This window comes from Dermacentor albipictus, chromosome 9 (genome assembly GCF_038994185.2).
Source record: "Dermacentor albipictus isolate Rhodes 1998 colony chromosome 9, USDA_Dalb.pri_finalv2, whole genome shotgun sequence".
Taxonomy (NCBI): domain Eukaryota; kingdom Metazoa; phylum Arthropoda; class Arachnida; order Ixodida; family Ixodidae; genus Dermacentor; species Dermacentor albipictus.
The window spans coordinates 34,837,251-34,854,106 of record NC_091829.1 but is presented as its reverse complement, the minus strand read 5'-3'; the positions used below and the strand labels follow the sequence as shown (position 1 = coordinate 34,854,106).

The 16,856-nt window shown below is 47.7% G+C and overlaps 1 long non-coding RNA gene across 1 annotated transcript in view; it reads right to left on the bottom strand.

Moving 5' to 3' along the window:
- Positions 1–16,856, bottom strand: part of LOC135906516 (uncharacterized) — a 138,873-nt gene that overhangs the window by 18,136 nt on the left and 103,881 nt on the right. The gene's annotated exons all lie outside the window — the stretch shown is intronic.

Sequence of the window (16,856 nt, the reverse complement as noted above, 5' to 3'; positions counted from 1 at the left end):
GACGAGTAACTGTCGTCACCCGTGACGTCGGCCTCCACTACGCACACATCTTATGAGCGGAGAAATAGGACGGTCAGAATGCTCCGGGGCCGATTGTTCTAGCGAAGACATCAGAAAGTTTAAGCTTTAAGCGAACTTTTCGGCCAGGAGATAAGTAGCACAAAGCCCGTCATCGATATAGTGCCCACACTCTGGTTGAACTAAACGCCACATGATGGCGCTGCCGTCACAAGTGCTCACCGACTGTAATACGTATAATGACAAACACACGATAATACGTACGAAACGGTAATACGCAACAAACGGTAATACGTATAATGACAAAACTAATGCTCTCTGCTACTTACTCAGCAAGAAGAACTGGGAGAACGTAGGGACCCATTTTTTTTATTAACTACAACTTCATGAATCCAACAGACAAATAAAACCAACGAAGGCGTAGAAGAACTTAATTTCGTTTATTTAAAAGTATAAATAATAAGGCAAATGAAAGCGGACGTAAAGGCAAATTGCTACCAGAGGGAGTCAAACCCCGGTCTTCTTCGGGTTTCTTTCTTTCTTTTTTTTCGTGTTTAACCTAGGTAGGACATTAGGCAGTATAATAGCAAGAGTTCGGTGGCGGAACGCAACGCCCCATTCCAAAGGGGACGCTAAATAACATCCATCCATTTATCCTTCGTTAAGCGTGCTAGATGCTCTAATAATTGCCCCGTTTCCCTTTTCCTTCTTCCGCCATCCACTTTGCATGTACTTGTGTAGTGTATTAGAGGTTCTAGAGTCTAATTATCAATCAATATCTCTACTAGGTCACGTGCATTCCAAAAACAAGAAAAAGGTTATGGTCTGGAGATCTTATACATTAGGAACCTAAAGTATTCAACCGAGATGACTCGAAAATAGCAAAATATAATAATTCACAAAGACTTGAAACCTCAAGTATACGACTTCCTCACTCTGCACATTGGATGAATATCGCAACGCGTAAGGCTTCAAATAAAGTGTCCAATGAAAGAAAATTTACCAGGCATCAATTTATAGTTTACGCGAAATCACCACTTAGAAGGTCACGCGAATCTTGCAAAACTTCTGTCAAAGCGAGAAAGAGAGCGAGAAAAGAAATGCTAAATGAAGGGCAGAGAAGTGGACCACAGTAACGTTACGGTTGGCCATTCTGTAAAAAGTGGAAGGAGAAATGGTAGAAAAGACGAAAAGAAAGGAAACGAATATATGCAAGACATCTGTCCGTACAATCGCGAGAGGCGCCTAAAAACGATCCCAGTGTTCCACAAGTCCCGGTACTTTCAGAATGTACAATAGTGCTTCTTAAGCTACTCGGGTGGACATTGGCTAAGACCAGGGGCTAAGAGAGAGAGAGAGATAGAGAGAGCAAAGGAAAGGAAAGGCAGGGAGGATAAACAGACGCACATCCGGTTTGTTACTCTTGAGAAGTGTGCTTTCTGTTATGAGGACGAGCGTGGAGTTCGTCTACCGTGATACAAAGCGCCATTCCTTGCGCATTGAAATGAAACTTTCACAGACAAGGTATACGCAATCGTCTCTATGAACCCACAAACGTCGCGGCCAGTGAGTAACGGACTGGAAATTAGCAGGCATTCATAAACCAACTGGAAATTAGCAGGCATTCATAAATGCTGCTGCATGTCATAGGAAACGTACGAGAGTTACGTCGTGCTGCGGTCGGTAGAGGTAAACAGAAGAAAAAGAAAGACTTTGGTTTGCAGGCTATATGTAGTCCATCGAATTCGAGTGGTTAGTGCAAACCTCGCGTGCAAGTTGCGCGGAGCTCAACCCGCTGCATCCGCCCTTGTGCGACCTGCCCCGTGCACAATCATGTACACTTCATGAGATTACACGTTCTGCAGCATGAAAATGAAGACACTCGTGCTCATCGACTTTAATTTCCAGAAATTAACTAACTGCTTCACTAGTAAACCGCGATATCGCAGTCACGTAAACTGCATTTACACTGGCACACCTCAAGGAGACAAAAGTAGCATATATATATATATATATATATATATATATATATATATATATAGTAGGCAAAGACGGTTTCTTCAGGCTACCTTTCAAACGTAAAGAACTTGAGTGGTGCTACAAGGTAAACAGAACAAGTATTTAATTTCGACAGTTTCGATCGGTGGACCGATCTTCGTCAGGGTTTACAAAAAAATGGCAGTTCGGCCGTGGTAGGGAAGACACCAGACCGGGTACCCGGTCGTTCTTACATACATCAATCCGAGAGGAACAGTTGTCACAGTGATTGATTTTCGGCGCCTTGGCAGATTTACAGCGGCCTTTGGCAGCTATGCAGGGCAAGAGGAAGGCGGAGTCACATGTATCTAGAGCAAGGAGGTGTGTGAGGAGGAAAAAAAAAACGAAAAAGGAAGAGAGAAAGAAAACGGAAAGAAAAAGAAAAAAGCACCCAGGAGGAGGGAGACGTAAGACAGAGAGGGAGGGGGGCGGGAAGTAGCGGCAGCTAGGTTCCCGTGCACCCGAGGCAAGGAGGGAGAAAACGGTCGCTCCGCAGCTCCAGTGCGTGGGCTGCCGTTGTAGCGGGAGCGGGTGGCGGGGGGCACAATAGAGAAGGGGCCCAGAAGGAAGACAGAAGAGCGGCAACTTGTAGAAAGAAACACAGTGTCACAGTACAAATATACAAGGCACGGCCCGTTCCGGCAGCTTTGTGGTCCAGCTACGGTGCGAAAAAAAAAAGAAAAAGAAAAAAATAGTTCCAAAAAAGAATATATGCATGGGATTCGCAAAGCAAGTGCGCCCATGGGCTTAGATTTAGGGAGTCGAGTTAAATAGCCTCCTTGTGGTCCAATTTTTGAACGTTTAACAGACAACTGACACTAAGTCAGCACGTGCGTATTTCAGGAAGGGCAATAGGTCACTCCGAATGACCACTTCAGTGGCAGGGTCCAGGGAACTGAATTTATTGGTTTTCCACTCGCCCCCTTGAGGCGCATGCGGAGGGGTGAGCAAGCAGTGAATGGCCAGCGTCTCAATTTTAGAGTACATAGAATGTATTCGCGTTTCCCACGCGCTTTCACGGCATATCCCGTAGGCACGTCATCCGCCCCGGACTCTCATTAATTCCTTTAGTGTACGTTCCAAATTTATGGATGAAAAAAGATTCTCTCTGCTCGCGTGCACGGGTGTGTTGGAAACCAGATTGCAAGAGCACAACGCTCACGCGTTCAAAGGAGTGATCTGGCAGCCGAACGTGCCTGGAGAAGGGTAAATTGGGGAGACTTTTCACATGCGCGCGGTGATTGTTAAACCGCAGGCGAAAAGGGGTCTCTGTTTGGCCAATATATTCCTGCTTACACACCTCGCATCGAATTTTGTACACGACGTTACTGGAATCACAGTCAAGATTTTCGGTAATTTTATATACGAAGGGCGAGTTCGATGCTTCAGCCGTGTCTGCTGTTGTCATGTGACGGCATACCTTGCAACGAGGTTTCCCACACGGTCGACAGCCCTTGGGCGTGTTTGACTTCTGTGTCCTCGCCCTGACTAACAAATCCCTTAAATTTTTGTTTCTTCTATACACAACCCGAGGCGGCTGCTTGAAGATAGTAGCGAGTCGGATGCTCTGTTTCATGATATTAAAATGGCGGGTGAGAATGGCATTGACCCGCGGAGCACCGGCGGTGTATGTGAGGACCAAGTTTGGATCTGATTGTGTATTAGTATTGCTAACCTTTTCTCCCATTATCTGTGCTCGATCTAAGCTGCGGGCGCGTTCAATGGCATCGTCTACTATTTTCGGAGGATATTTTTGGCGTATGAGAGCAGATTTCAGTTCCTCCGCGTGTCGCTCAAATTGCGCAGATTCGGAACAGACTCTTCTGTATCTGTGGGCCTGGGAGTAGGGAATGCCTGTTTTGCAGTGATGGGGGTGGCTACTATAAAAATGCAGATATTGCTGACGATCTGTCGGCTTTTTGTATAGGGACGTGGAAATGCGACCGCCACTCAGTGACAGAGTGACGTCGAGGAAGTGAATACTATTTTGGGAGAAGTTGTGCGTAAAGCAGATTGACGGGTGCAGAGAATTGAAATTGGAAATGAAGTTTAAGAGACTTTGTTCATTGTCGGCCCACACAAAGAAAATGTCATCCAGGAATCGCTTATAAAATATTGGTTTTATGGCCGAGTTTGCGAGGAACGGTATTTCTAAAGATGCCATAAAGATATTTGCATAATTTGGCGCCATCTTCGTTCCCATGGCGGTTCCACTGATTTGCAAATAATGCTTGTCCTCGAACTCAAAGTGATTATATTTCAGTACTAGATTTAAAAGAGTCTCAACTGTGTCTTTATCTAATTGCCTAGATTGGCTGGAGTCAGCGTAAGCTGAAACTGCGGATGCTATGCCCTCGGCGTGAGGTATGTTGGTGTACAAAGATGCGACATCCATAGTGACCAAGTAACCCCCCGCCGGTACCGTCAGGTTTGATACCTCCCGAAGGAAATGATTTGTGTCTTTAATGTACGAGGGAAATGAAGATGGGATGTCCTTAATGAGACTGTCAATAAAGCTGGATATTTTCTCAGTCACTGTTCCATTACTGGAAACGATAGGCCGACCGGGATTGTTTATTTTGTGGATTTTGGGTAGTAGGTAGAAACGGCCGGGGCCAGAGTTTCTTGGTATCAATGCTTTGAGCGTCTTATCGGTTATCTGCCCTGCCTTGCGCAGAGTGGTTAGGGCGTCCTTTATTTCGCTTTCAAATTTCTCGGTAGGGTCGCTTGGGAGTTCTCTGTAAAATTTAGAGTTTCCCAGTTGACGGAATCCTTCGGCTATGTAAACATTCCGGTCAAGTACCACCACTGCACCACCCTTGTCCGCTGGCTTAATGACAATTGTCTGATCATCACGTAGAGTTCGCAGTGCCTGCTCTTCCTCTTTTGAGAGGTTACTGCGGATGGGACGATGCCTCTCGTACTCTTTTATAATGTCTTTTTGAACCGCACAAATATACATGTCCAAGTATTTGTCGCGTGCCTCGCCAGGTGTCCATGATTTTTCGGAGAGTTCAGGTAGCCGGTCAAGACACCCTTCTGTAGTTTTTCGATCATAAAAGTACTCCCGTAGTCGCAAATTTCTCGCGAAGTCATCCAAATCTTGAAGCAATTGAAACTCGTTCATCCTTCCTGACGCCGGACAAAAAGTTAGACCTTTCGAAAGGAGATTTAGTTGCGCACTCGACAATGGGCTACTCGACAAGTTTATGACATTTGAGGTGTTGCCCACTGTCTCGTGCTTTTTTCCACTGATTACTTCAGAACAATCGGTTGCCTCGGATTCAGGGTTTTGGCTTTGAGAATCAGCTCTGATGACCGTTGGGATATTGTCACGCTCCCGTTTCTTTCTTTGTTGTTCTTGGATATTGAAATTTTTCCTTCCCTCGTACTTTACCAGTTCCAGCGCTTCCAATTCAGTGAGCTTTGACTGACACAACAGAAGCTGCTCCTCGTTTTTAAGCTGCGATGCTCTACGCACGCTATGTTGTGCCACCAGACGAGTGAGCCCAAGCGAGGCCTCCCGTAGTACAGCATTCCACTGCTCTCTTTCTTTTTCGTCAAAGGTGTCCATTGCCAGCTTGTGTTTTACCTGGAGACCCTTCGGCGCGACGCCCGAGGCTAAATATTTATTCATATTAGAGGCATGCATCTCAAATCGCACACGCTTGTCAGTTGTCTTACGCAACGTCATGAACTCGCGGGACCAAAAAGTGCCGGATCGCGCCGTACCTGAAGTGTTGGCCAGTCAATCTCTCGGCGTTGGCGCTGCGCAGCCGACAGCCTCGGCGTAGGTGGGGCGATCTCCGCGGTGTCCGCTGCCCTCCCGGCAACCGGCGCCCCTGGTCGTGCCTGAGCTCCGGGCACATGCAGCGTGTTGGTCGGACCCGTCACAGGGGGCAGCCTGGGCATAGCCCGGCCGCCGCCGAACCGCCGCCGAGCGTGTCGCAACAGACGGTACATCGAGCGCTTCAACAAGGAGGCATGTCACTTCAATGCCTTGCTGCGAAATCACTGCCGGCGGACAAGGAACGCCATCTACCTTGACCACGAGTTCCAGTGGCTGCCCCCAGGCAGAGTACTCGCATCTGATGGGGTGCACCCCAGCTTCGAGGGGGTGGCCATCATTGCCAGTCACCTGAGGTGCGTGCTCCTGCGGGGCGGCGGACGGTTGCATGGATCGTGGCGTGATCACACCTCGAATGGTTACGCCGGGCCCATGCGGCGGGGCTCACCATACCATCCGGGCTATGCCCAGGCTGCCCCCTGTGACGGGTCCGACCAACACGCTGCATGTGCCCGGAGCTCAGGCACGACCAGGGGCGCCGGTTGCCGGGAGGGCAGCGGACACCGCGGAGATCGCCCCACCTACGCCACCTCCGAAGTTTTATTGGCTTATGTTCTTATTTTCGTCGCTTCGTACGCAATTTCGCATCCATCATGGCGCCTTTGACAAGTTTACTTTCCGCCAGTAACGGCATAGCAGCATGGTCACCTGAATGTGATGCAGCATTTCAGCAATTGCGCCACTTGTTGACCTCACCACCGATTCTTCGCCACTGCGACCCTGATGCTCCCACGGAAGTCCATACTGACGCCAGCGGAGTTGGCCTTGGCGCGGTCTTAGCGCAACGGAAAGCTGGCTATGATGAATACGTCGTCGCTTATGCGAGCCGTACTCTAAAGAAAGCAGAATTAAATTACTCCGTCACAGAAAAGGAGTGTCTAGCGACCATCTGGGCATTAAGCAAGTTTCGCCCATACCTTTACGGCCGTTCTTTCGCCGTTGTTACTGACCACCATGCCCTTTGTTGGCTTTCTTCCTTGAAAGACCCGTCTGGACGCTTGGGACGTTGGGCGCTTCGCTTGCAAGAGTACGACATCCGCGTCATGTACCGCTCTGGTCGCAAGCACTCCGACGCTGATGCGCTCTCTCGCTCCCCACTGACGCCTGATTTGGCGTCGTTGTCAGCTTCCTCGTCCACCCTGTCACCGTTCACCATCCCTGACATGCTCACAGAGCAGCGCAAGGACCCATCCCTTGCAATGTTACTCGACTACCTTGCTGCTCCGTCTGATGTCCCTTCGACACGAGCACTGCGTCGCCAAGCAACCCACTTCTCAGTGCGGGACAACATTCTATATCGCCGAAACTACATGCCCGACGGACGCAAATGGCTCCTCGCTATACCTCGTCATATGCGCTCTGACGTCTGCGCGTCTTTTCACGCTGACCCCCTAAGCGCTCATGCCGGCGTCCTCAAAACTTACACAAGGTTGCGTCAGCGCTATTATTGGAGAGGCATGTACAACTTTGTGCAAAAGTACATTCAGTCTTGCACTACATGCCAACAAAGCAAAACACCTACACAGCGTTTCACAGGACCGTTGCAGCCGCTGCCATGCCCGTCTCGTCCGTTCGACCGCGTCGGCATCGACCTCTACGGCCCGTTTCCATGCAGCGGGCGTGGAAATCGGTGGATTATTGTCGGCGTAGATCACCTTACTCGCTACGCTGAGACTGCAGCACTGCCAGCAGCGACCGCCCGTGACGTTGGTTTTTTCATCCTTCGCAATTTTGTCCTTCGCCACGGTGCTCCCCGAGAATTACTGAGTGATAGGGGCCGTGTCTTCCTGTCGGAGGGCATCCAAGCCCTCCTCGCTGAGTGCAGGATAATTCATCGCAAATCGACCGCGTACCATCCCCAAACCAACGGTCTTACCGAGCGCTTCAATCGCACACTTGGCGACATGTTGCGGATGTATATTTCATCCGACCACTCCAACTGGGACACCGTACTCCCCTTTGTTACGTTCGCGTACAACACCGCGACGCAAGCGACCACCGGCTTTTCCCCCTTTTTCCTTGTGTATGGCCGTGAGCCATCATGCCCTTTGGACACCATACTGCCGTACCAACCTGACGCTACAGAGTATACTCCGCTTTCCGAAGTCGCCAAATATGCTGAAGATTGCCGTCAGCTGGCACGTGCCCTGACTAGTGAGACTCAAGAACGTCAAAAGACAAGACATGACCGTGCTCATCAACCACCGCCCAACTTTGTTCCTGGTTCACTTGTGTGGCTTTGGATACCAGCCAACATTCCTGGCCTTTCTTCCAAACTCCTGGCGCGTTATCACGGTCCATACCGTATAATCGAGGCCACTTCACCGGTCAACTACATCGTCGAACCGCTCACCGTGTCACCAGACCTGCGTCGTCGTGGGCGAGAGACAGTACATGTCAACCGCCTGAAACCGTACTACGACCCGCTCATCTTCTCCGCGCCCTGAGTCGCCAGGATGGCTACGCTTAGCTCCCGGGGCATTGTAATGAAGCAGACGCGCCCCCGTGTATGTGCCGTCTGAAGAGGAAGACGAAGGGCCGTGCCGTGATCTCGAGCGACCCCGTGCTTCGGACAGCCCTTGCAGTGCCTTGTTTTGCCTAGCGTTCCACAACGTCGTGAACGAGAATAAACCTCATCGCAATATATATATATATATATATATATATATATATATATATATATATATATATATATATATATATATATATATATATATATATATATATATATATATATATATATATATATATATATATATAGGAGTTTAGCGAACACCTTCTCTTCCTCCCCACTTTCCTCCAACCGAATTAAACATTTCAAACAAACTTACGTGAGTTGCAAAGTCATGTATTAATAGTATTTTGCACGTCTCCATAACACATGCAGTTAACGGCATCGTGATTATTGTTTTCGGTGCTCACTTCCGAATCATGAATTTTGCGCTTCAAAATTTTCTTTAGTTTACTATTTACTGCAATACGTGTGAACAACCTGAAGGTATAAATAAAAAGACAGCCTGTATTTCACGCATTCGATAGGTTGCAGCCGATGTCTCTCAAGTTCACCATATATTTAATTCAACTCGGTTCACCATTTGTCTAACGAATGCATTTCTGCGTTTCACACACGCGTGCATTCGAATAAGGAACCGGTTGTCAGCGTCAAAATGAAGCACCGTGTTGAACACGCCGAACAAACAGTCGTAAATATTGCCGTTTTTTTTCTTTTTTTTTATTAGCCGCGCTTTTCCGAGCTGGTCTTTCCTACACTCCCGTAGCCACGAATACCGGAAGTCAACACCGGGCCCAATGATCGGGAATAAATTAAACCCCGCGATCGTATTGTAAGTGGAAGTGTCTGCAATCGCGGCGAAGACCACTTCTTGTCCTGCGTGTGACACTTCCCGTAATTAAAAACCAGTAGGCATTGCTGCTTGAACTGACGATTTCCACGTGCCCAGGGGTCAGTGCATACCTCCTCCCCCCCCCCCTCCCCCAGAGCTTTCAATTGAACCAGAGGCAATCATCGGCCAGTCAGGAAGACACCGTTAGTTTGTTAAAGCACTCCGTCGCTTCGAAATTACTCTCGTTTGCAGTTTCTTTCTCTGTTTTTTTTTTTGAAGGATTGATCTTCACAGATCAACGTCGGCGAATGTGAGCATTGTCAACTTTCCTTCTTTTTTTTTAGTTTTATCGTCGTTTTGTATTTTGCTTGGTTCTACCTTTTGTCATTCACAGGAGCGATCGCCCAGAACTCGTTAGACCACCTGTCGTGGCGGAAGCGTCAATTTAGGCGCGGAAACTCTCCGTCTCGGTTTTCCAGATCAGAGATCAGCCTCCGGTCTTGGAAGGAGTGGTCGCGGTTTCTTATTGCTCGGCGAAAAGGACTGAGACTGTCCTGCCAACACTGCTCGGGTAAAGGTAGTGTCACTCAGGCCGTTGTGACCATTCGGCGAGGACAGGACAGTTCCGACTACTGGGTACGTGCAACCGGCTGCTGCTGTCTTGCAGAGTGCACAACAATGTGATACACTAGGTATGCTCCACTGGGTATTTGCTCAGAGAAACGCTTTCATCCACTGGGTATGTGCAACCGGCTGCTGCTGTCTTGCAGAGTGCACAACAATGTGATACACTAGGTATGTTCCACTGGGTATTTGCTCAGAGAAACACTTTCATCCACTCGGTATGTGCAACTGCCTGCTGCTGCCTTGCCGAGTACACAATTTGGTCCACTGGTTATGTTCCACAGGGTATGTGTTGCTGGGTATGTGCCCAGATAAATACTTTCGGCCGCTGGGTATAATTGGCTGCTGCTCTCTTGCCGAGTGCACAACAATTTGGTCCACTGGGTATGTTCCACTGGGTATGTGTTGCTGGGTATGTGCCCAGATAAACACTTTCGGCCACCGGGTATTTGAAACTGGTTGCGGCCAGCTTATCGAGCACACAGCTTGGGTCGCTGGTATCTGCCATAGGTTACGTGCTTCTGGGTTTGTGCCATATTTGCATAAAAATGCATTGCATTTGCGTTACTTTGCGCGAACCTTTTTGTCATTAGCGTTATGTTTCCATAACATGTACGTAAAAATTATTTAATAACGCTATGCTTATAACCGATTCTCACATATACGTGGGATTTGCGAATCTTTTTTTTCTGAGTACGCGTTGTGACAAAATATATAGAATTGAAGAAAAGAAGAACTTAAGCCAATATATGCCAATTCAGAATAACTACACATCAAAAAAAGAAAGAGTCAGACGCTGCCGCAACTTCCAGTCCCTCTAGGAAAGTTAATTGCAATATTGCTGTTTAATTACCGGTGCTAAGGTTGTATGCGAGCCCCTTAGCATGCGTACACTGGGTGCACTAGCAATATGCTACGCCTTTTCTCGCCAGCTGTCACCCATAAGCTCTATCGAGGCTCCCTCCAACAGTGCTAATTCATTACGGGCTTCAAAAATTTATCCGCCACGCTTCAACGAACTCATCGGCTAAGGTCGTCAAATACAAACAGAACTGTCGCAGTCGCATACTCGCTCATAATAGAGAGTTTAAGCATAGCGTTTATACAGTAGCAAATGCAAGGGCTTGGCGTCAGCGTTCCGTGACAGGCACAGCGCATGTCTGGTGCGTAAGCGACATCGCGGACTTTGAATCTATCTACTTCAGGCACTAATTGATTCTGTCAAATAAATTTTAGTTTCACAGTATTTCAGCCATTTCCGGAGTAATGAAAAGCGTACATCTGCAGAAAAGGAATAAAAATTTTCAGTTCTTCAGAGAGTTTTGTCAAGTTTACAGAATGCAAATTCCACGCGAGAATTCTCTGCTCTACAGGAGCGTCAGATATGACGACATCAACTATTTCAGGTTTCGCACACCTGGAAAGCACCCATCCAGCCACTTAAAGTATAAGCCTCATAAAAACATTGTGAAAGACAAAGAAAAAACAAAACTACCTAGATGTGGACACATCGACATTGAGACAAACAACCAACTCTTTACGTTCCAGCTCGTTTGACTAAAACACATATCAGGTATTATTATAACTTGCAGCACATCTCCAATCGAAAGTGTTTTAAGATGTATGCAACACGTCTTAAAGACGTATGAAACACATCGTTAGTTTCATAAGCCCTTTTTCTTTTGTGCCACAATCGTGCCGTGCACAATTGTGCACGTGGTGCTTGAAGGGGCTATTTAAGGGTTTCTGCGTTTCAACACTAATGGGAGAGGCTAGCGTAACGGAAACACAATGGCGCCTGTCGAAGCGGCGGCTGTCCACTTCGGGTCTATCAAGTTGTCGTCATCCTGCAGCGCTCGGCCTTCCCGACTGACGTCACACCAGCGAGCCTATATCTACTTAACGTATCAACCATTTTCGGACCAGTAAGAGCTTGCCTATCCACCTATCTTTCTCGGACAAATGATAAATTACACGGACACAGGGCGTATAGATGCGCGAATCGCTCGCAAGCCGTAAGGCTTTGGAGTGCCGAGATGGTCGGAATGCCAACAGGAAGCGCAGGTCCCCGCAGGGGAGCTCGCACTGACGCGTCATTATTTACAGTAGTGCCGAGAGGAACTACGTCTAAGTCTGCGCAGCTCGGAAGTGCCGAATGACGCGGCACACATTTCACAGGTAGGTCACGTGTCATCGTGGCAGCCCGCCACCTACCGGCCGGAAGCACAACATCCTGGTTAACTGGTTGACTCTTTTTCTCGCCTTGGTCTCATCCCGGCAGCCGTCACGTTTTGATGATATAGGCAAGAGGAGACCGGTTCGAATCCCTGCTGGATAATTACAGGGAAGCAGTGCTCCCACTTTGAACATCTCGGGGTGTGTCTTGTCAAATCAAAACATGCTGTGAATCGTTCATCCCCAGAACATCGCTCTAGGACCACCCTGCTGAACCTGCAGTCGCTATCACCGATAATCAGCACTCCAGTTCTGTACTAGGTAAACTTGCATATTGAAGTAATAAAAAATTAAAGTATGGGGTTTTTACATGCGAAAACCATGATATGATTATGAGGCACGCCGTAGTGGGGAACTCCGGAAATTTGGACCACCTGGGGTTTTTTAACGTGCGCCTAAATCTAAGTGCACACGGGTGTTTTCGCATTTCGCCCCCATCGAAATGTGGCTGCCGCGGCTGGGATTCAATCCCGCGACCTCGTATATTGAAATAATATAACTTACCTTTCTATTGTATATAAATATACAATTTCTTTTTTATATTACCATGTTAGTACGCCATTAAAATGATATAACCACTCACGAGGTCGCGGGATCGAATCCCGGCCACGGCGGCCGCATTTCGATAGGGGCGAAATGCGAAAACACACGTGTACTTAGATTTAGGTGCACGTTAAAGAACCCCAGGTGGTCGAAATTTCCGGAGTCCTCCACTATGGCGTGCCTCATAATCAGGAAGTGGTTTTGGCACGTAAAACCCCATAATCTGATATAACTACTCGCTCCCATAATGCCTTTGGTCCGGAGGGTACTAACAATATAAATAAACAAACAAATTAGCTGCTTCGATTACCTCACGTGTTAGCTGCTCTTTGGCTCTGCCCACGACAGAGGTTAAACATAAGAGGAGTGGACCCGCACTAATTACAATGAACACCAAGTTAAGCACCGGAATATCTCTTCGCGTTGTCGCGCTCGCGTAGCCGGTCATTAAAGCAACGTCCCGTTTGACCTACGTTATACCTACCGCATGACAACGGTATGAAGTACAGATGACGCACTCTACACGTTCAACAAAATTTTGTTTCTTTTTTTCTTCTACGGTATCTTCTGAGTGGCGATTGGATCGGCCACCTTGCATAGAGTTGCCAGCCTATTTGGTGCCGAAAAGAACTTGCACTTTCGAACGCTGAGCAATCTTTTCTTGAATTGTGTGATAGCTTATAAATGAAAGAAACCACACGAACTAAATATTCTCTCCAGAAAAGTTCATATCGTGAGCGCCTTTTCAGATCGCGACTGCTTAAGTATTGTTTTAAATACGTCTTTCTGCACCGCGTAACACTTTCCTGATACTCCCCGTCCAAGCATACAGGTCTTAAAAATGACGTACGCGTCAAAAGTGAAACGCAAGATTAGTTTGGTTTGATTAACTGGTCTTTTGCGATTTGATTTCCATTAATTTCTCCGTAATATGATGATTTTTGAAAGAGAAAATGATATTCAAAGTATTTTTTTTTTTCAAATTTCCTGCCGTTAACCCAGCAGCGCTACGTCAGCGTGAGGTCACAGATTTCGAAGTATTTATTTTCATATTTTCGCCGCGTGGCTCAGCAAATGTTCTGAAACTTGGTAAGTTCAGTCTGTGGCTTTTTTTTAGAATACGATACAGTCACCCTTTTCCGATAAAAGATTACCTGGGCTCGAGCAGACACACTCAAATTCTCTACCGTCACAGCGTGATAGTGCAGAAATTTCAAGGCGACGTCAGAACCAGCTGTTTGTTCTCGCGTTCTTTCTCTCACACCACGCCTTTTTCTTACGGTAAGGGATCCTTCTTCGGTACTGTAGAAGGGTGATGTACTAATACAGCTTAGCCTAGTTCTTCCCTTTACTGTGTCTTTAACAGATGTATGGGCACTATAACAAAAGTAGAATATTTAAACAGCTTCCTTTAATTAAAAACGTGGTAATTATTGAAGCTTTCTTGCTCACAGTAGCCCACACCTACGTTGCATGAAAAAATATTGCAACACCGCGCGCGCCTCTCATGCGGCTTAGTGGACATCCGGAAACACGCCTGCCTTTTACAAGCGCGCAAACTCAGCATTTTCTCACTTTTTCTTTCTTATCTATTTTGCACAACGATACGACAAGAGGAATTGCGGAACAAGAAGCTTCCTGTTCGGCGCAAATGAGCTTTGCTCGAAAGGACATCTTTATCCTCCCAGCCGTACCCAGGGCTCGAACTCCGCGTTTCACATATCGACTGCTTCGAAGCGCGAGAGCTGCCGGCTGCCTCCTTTATCTTGATTACATCACTCAAGTACGGGGACTCCGCGATCGATTCGGAATATCGGCAAACAAGGACCGATAAACATCCCGCTCCCTTATACTTTATGCGTATTTCGCGATTTGGATTCAGCTCGGGAAATGATTATTAGCGATCTCATTCGAATCCTGGCGGACAAGTGAGAAAGACAGAAGAATCATCGCAGTACCGAGGAAGCTATACACGTTCTCATCACCCTATATGTTCCGCATGCTCTCATCACCTCTCCTCGCCCCGGCCCCCCTTCTCGCCCCCTAAGGCGCCCATCCTTATCTTTATTCCAAATCACGGCGATCGCAATCTCCACTTCAATAAAGCAACACAGCCCATTTCTTCGAGCGAGCGTCGGAGAAAATGATTGGGCCCACGAATAAAAAAAACGTCAAGAGTCAGAATTATGCGAGTCCTAGCAAGGTTTCGGGCCGTCTTAAGAAGCTTTACTCCGCGCGCAGCTGCAGAAATCTGGTGGCCGAGCGCCCTTGCAGCGGGCGTATAGCGATCAAGCTAATCAGCTAGCAAATTTATAATCCCAAACTTGCTCCAGCACGGCCGATATACCGTGCCTTGTTATAAGGCACGTGCATGGTTCTGCCTTTTAACGTCAGCAGCTTCGCTTTCCGCTCCACCCTGGGCCGAGCTGCCCGTTCGTCAATTTTCTCTTTTCTTCGATCTGCCACCGATATCTGCGTCGCCGTCGTCATCGTCATGGCTTAAAGCTGAGCCATTCAAGTGGATGTAAACAGAGTCGCTTTACCGTATTTACTCGATTCTAAGCACCACCCTTTTGTTCATGATCGCGATGCCCAAAGTGAGGGGGGGGGGTGCTTAGATTCGAAAAATCTGGAATGACCCCCCCCCCTCCTCCCCCTCTTCGCTGCGACATCACGACGAGACGGGTGCGAGAAATAACATTTTATTTTGCAAATTTGCAAAAGAGAAATCGGTGCAGACGGCGAGCCCACCGCTTGTGTCGGATGCTCAGTCACTGTCACTGCCACTCACGAGTCCGCGCGGCTCTGCAGTCCGGCTGTGCGGCAAGATCGCGCCGCGGACGCCGTTCCACCTCGGGACTCCGAAGGCTCCGGCTCGATGACAGAGCGAGCAAGCCCGCTTGGCGGTCTTGGCTGCGCGCTCTTCCTAACAAATAGGGGGGCGCTTAGATTCGCATGCACCCGCCGTGGTTGCTCAGTGGCTATGGTGTTGGGCTGCTGAGCACGAGGTCGCGGGATCGAATCCCGGCCACGGCGGCCGCATTTCGATGGGGGCGAAATGCGAAAACACCCGTGTGCTTAGATTTAGGCGCACGTTAAAGAACCCCAGGTGGTCAAAATTTCCGGAGCCCTCCACTACGGCGTGCCTCATAATCAGAAAGTGGTTTTGGCACGTAAAACCCCAAATATTATTATTATTAGATTCGCATGCAAACTTTTTTTTCCAAATTCTTTCGCGAAAGTCGAGGGTGGTGCTTAGAATCGCGAAAATACGGTAGTTCGTGCGCTCGCGCAGGGTTCGCATCGCTGCTGGGCGTTCCGTTACGTTTGCTTCGCGATGAGACTTCTTCAACAACAACAAAAAAAAAGAAAACGGATCGCCCGCGGCATTTTGAAATAATATTTCTCCGGAAAGGCTCCGGCGTGGCGTCGAACGGAGCTAAGCTTCAATATCAACAGAACAATGAGAGAATAAAGAAGGGACGTATATCTGCGAGCCGAGGCTTTTAGCCGGCGGCCACTTCATGCGATTAGCGTCGAAGCTCAAAACTGCGCGCGGATGTGAGAGAGAAAATGACGGACATGAGCCGGGAGTCGCTAATATCGAAGACGGACTCAGCGCAGGAAAAAGAAAGTTACAGTGACATATACTCGCGTTTCCAAGCAAAGGAAAAGAAAGTGTTTTAGTGAGGCTTAACAATATTTCTCCATGTTCACCGCGGACACAGCTTGACACGCTAGAAAAAAAAAGTTCCCACCTGTAAACACCCCTGAAATTTTCACGATGCAGCACGCGTAGAAAAGAAAAGAAAATGTACGGCGAGGATAATTTTGTCGTGTTATGCTAACGAGGTAAGCAACACGAAATTCTCACTAAGCAGTCTAGGTAAACATTCCGGAAGTGTTAGCGGCTTTGTATCGCTTTGTTCTGTCTGTTGTGACTAGTTTTCTAATACCATAGCATTTTAACGGTCGGAGTCGTGTACTACATCGGCACTCCGCATTACCAAAAAAAAAAAAAACACCCATGTACTTAGATTTAGGTATGTGTTAAAAAGCCCAAGGTGGTTATTCCGAAGTCCCCCACTATGGCATGCTTCATAATCAGATCAGGGTTTTGGCATGTGAAACCCCATAATTGTTTTAGCCTCAAGCACGAACTAAGTTTCAAAAAATAAAAAATTCCAATCGATCGAGCTGAATGCGAC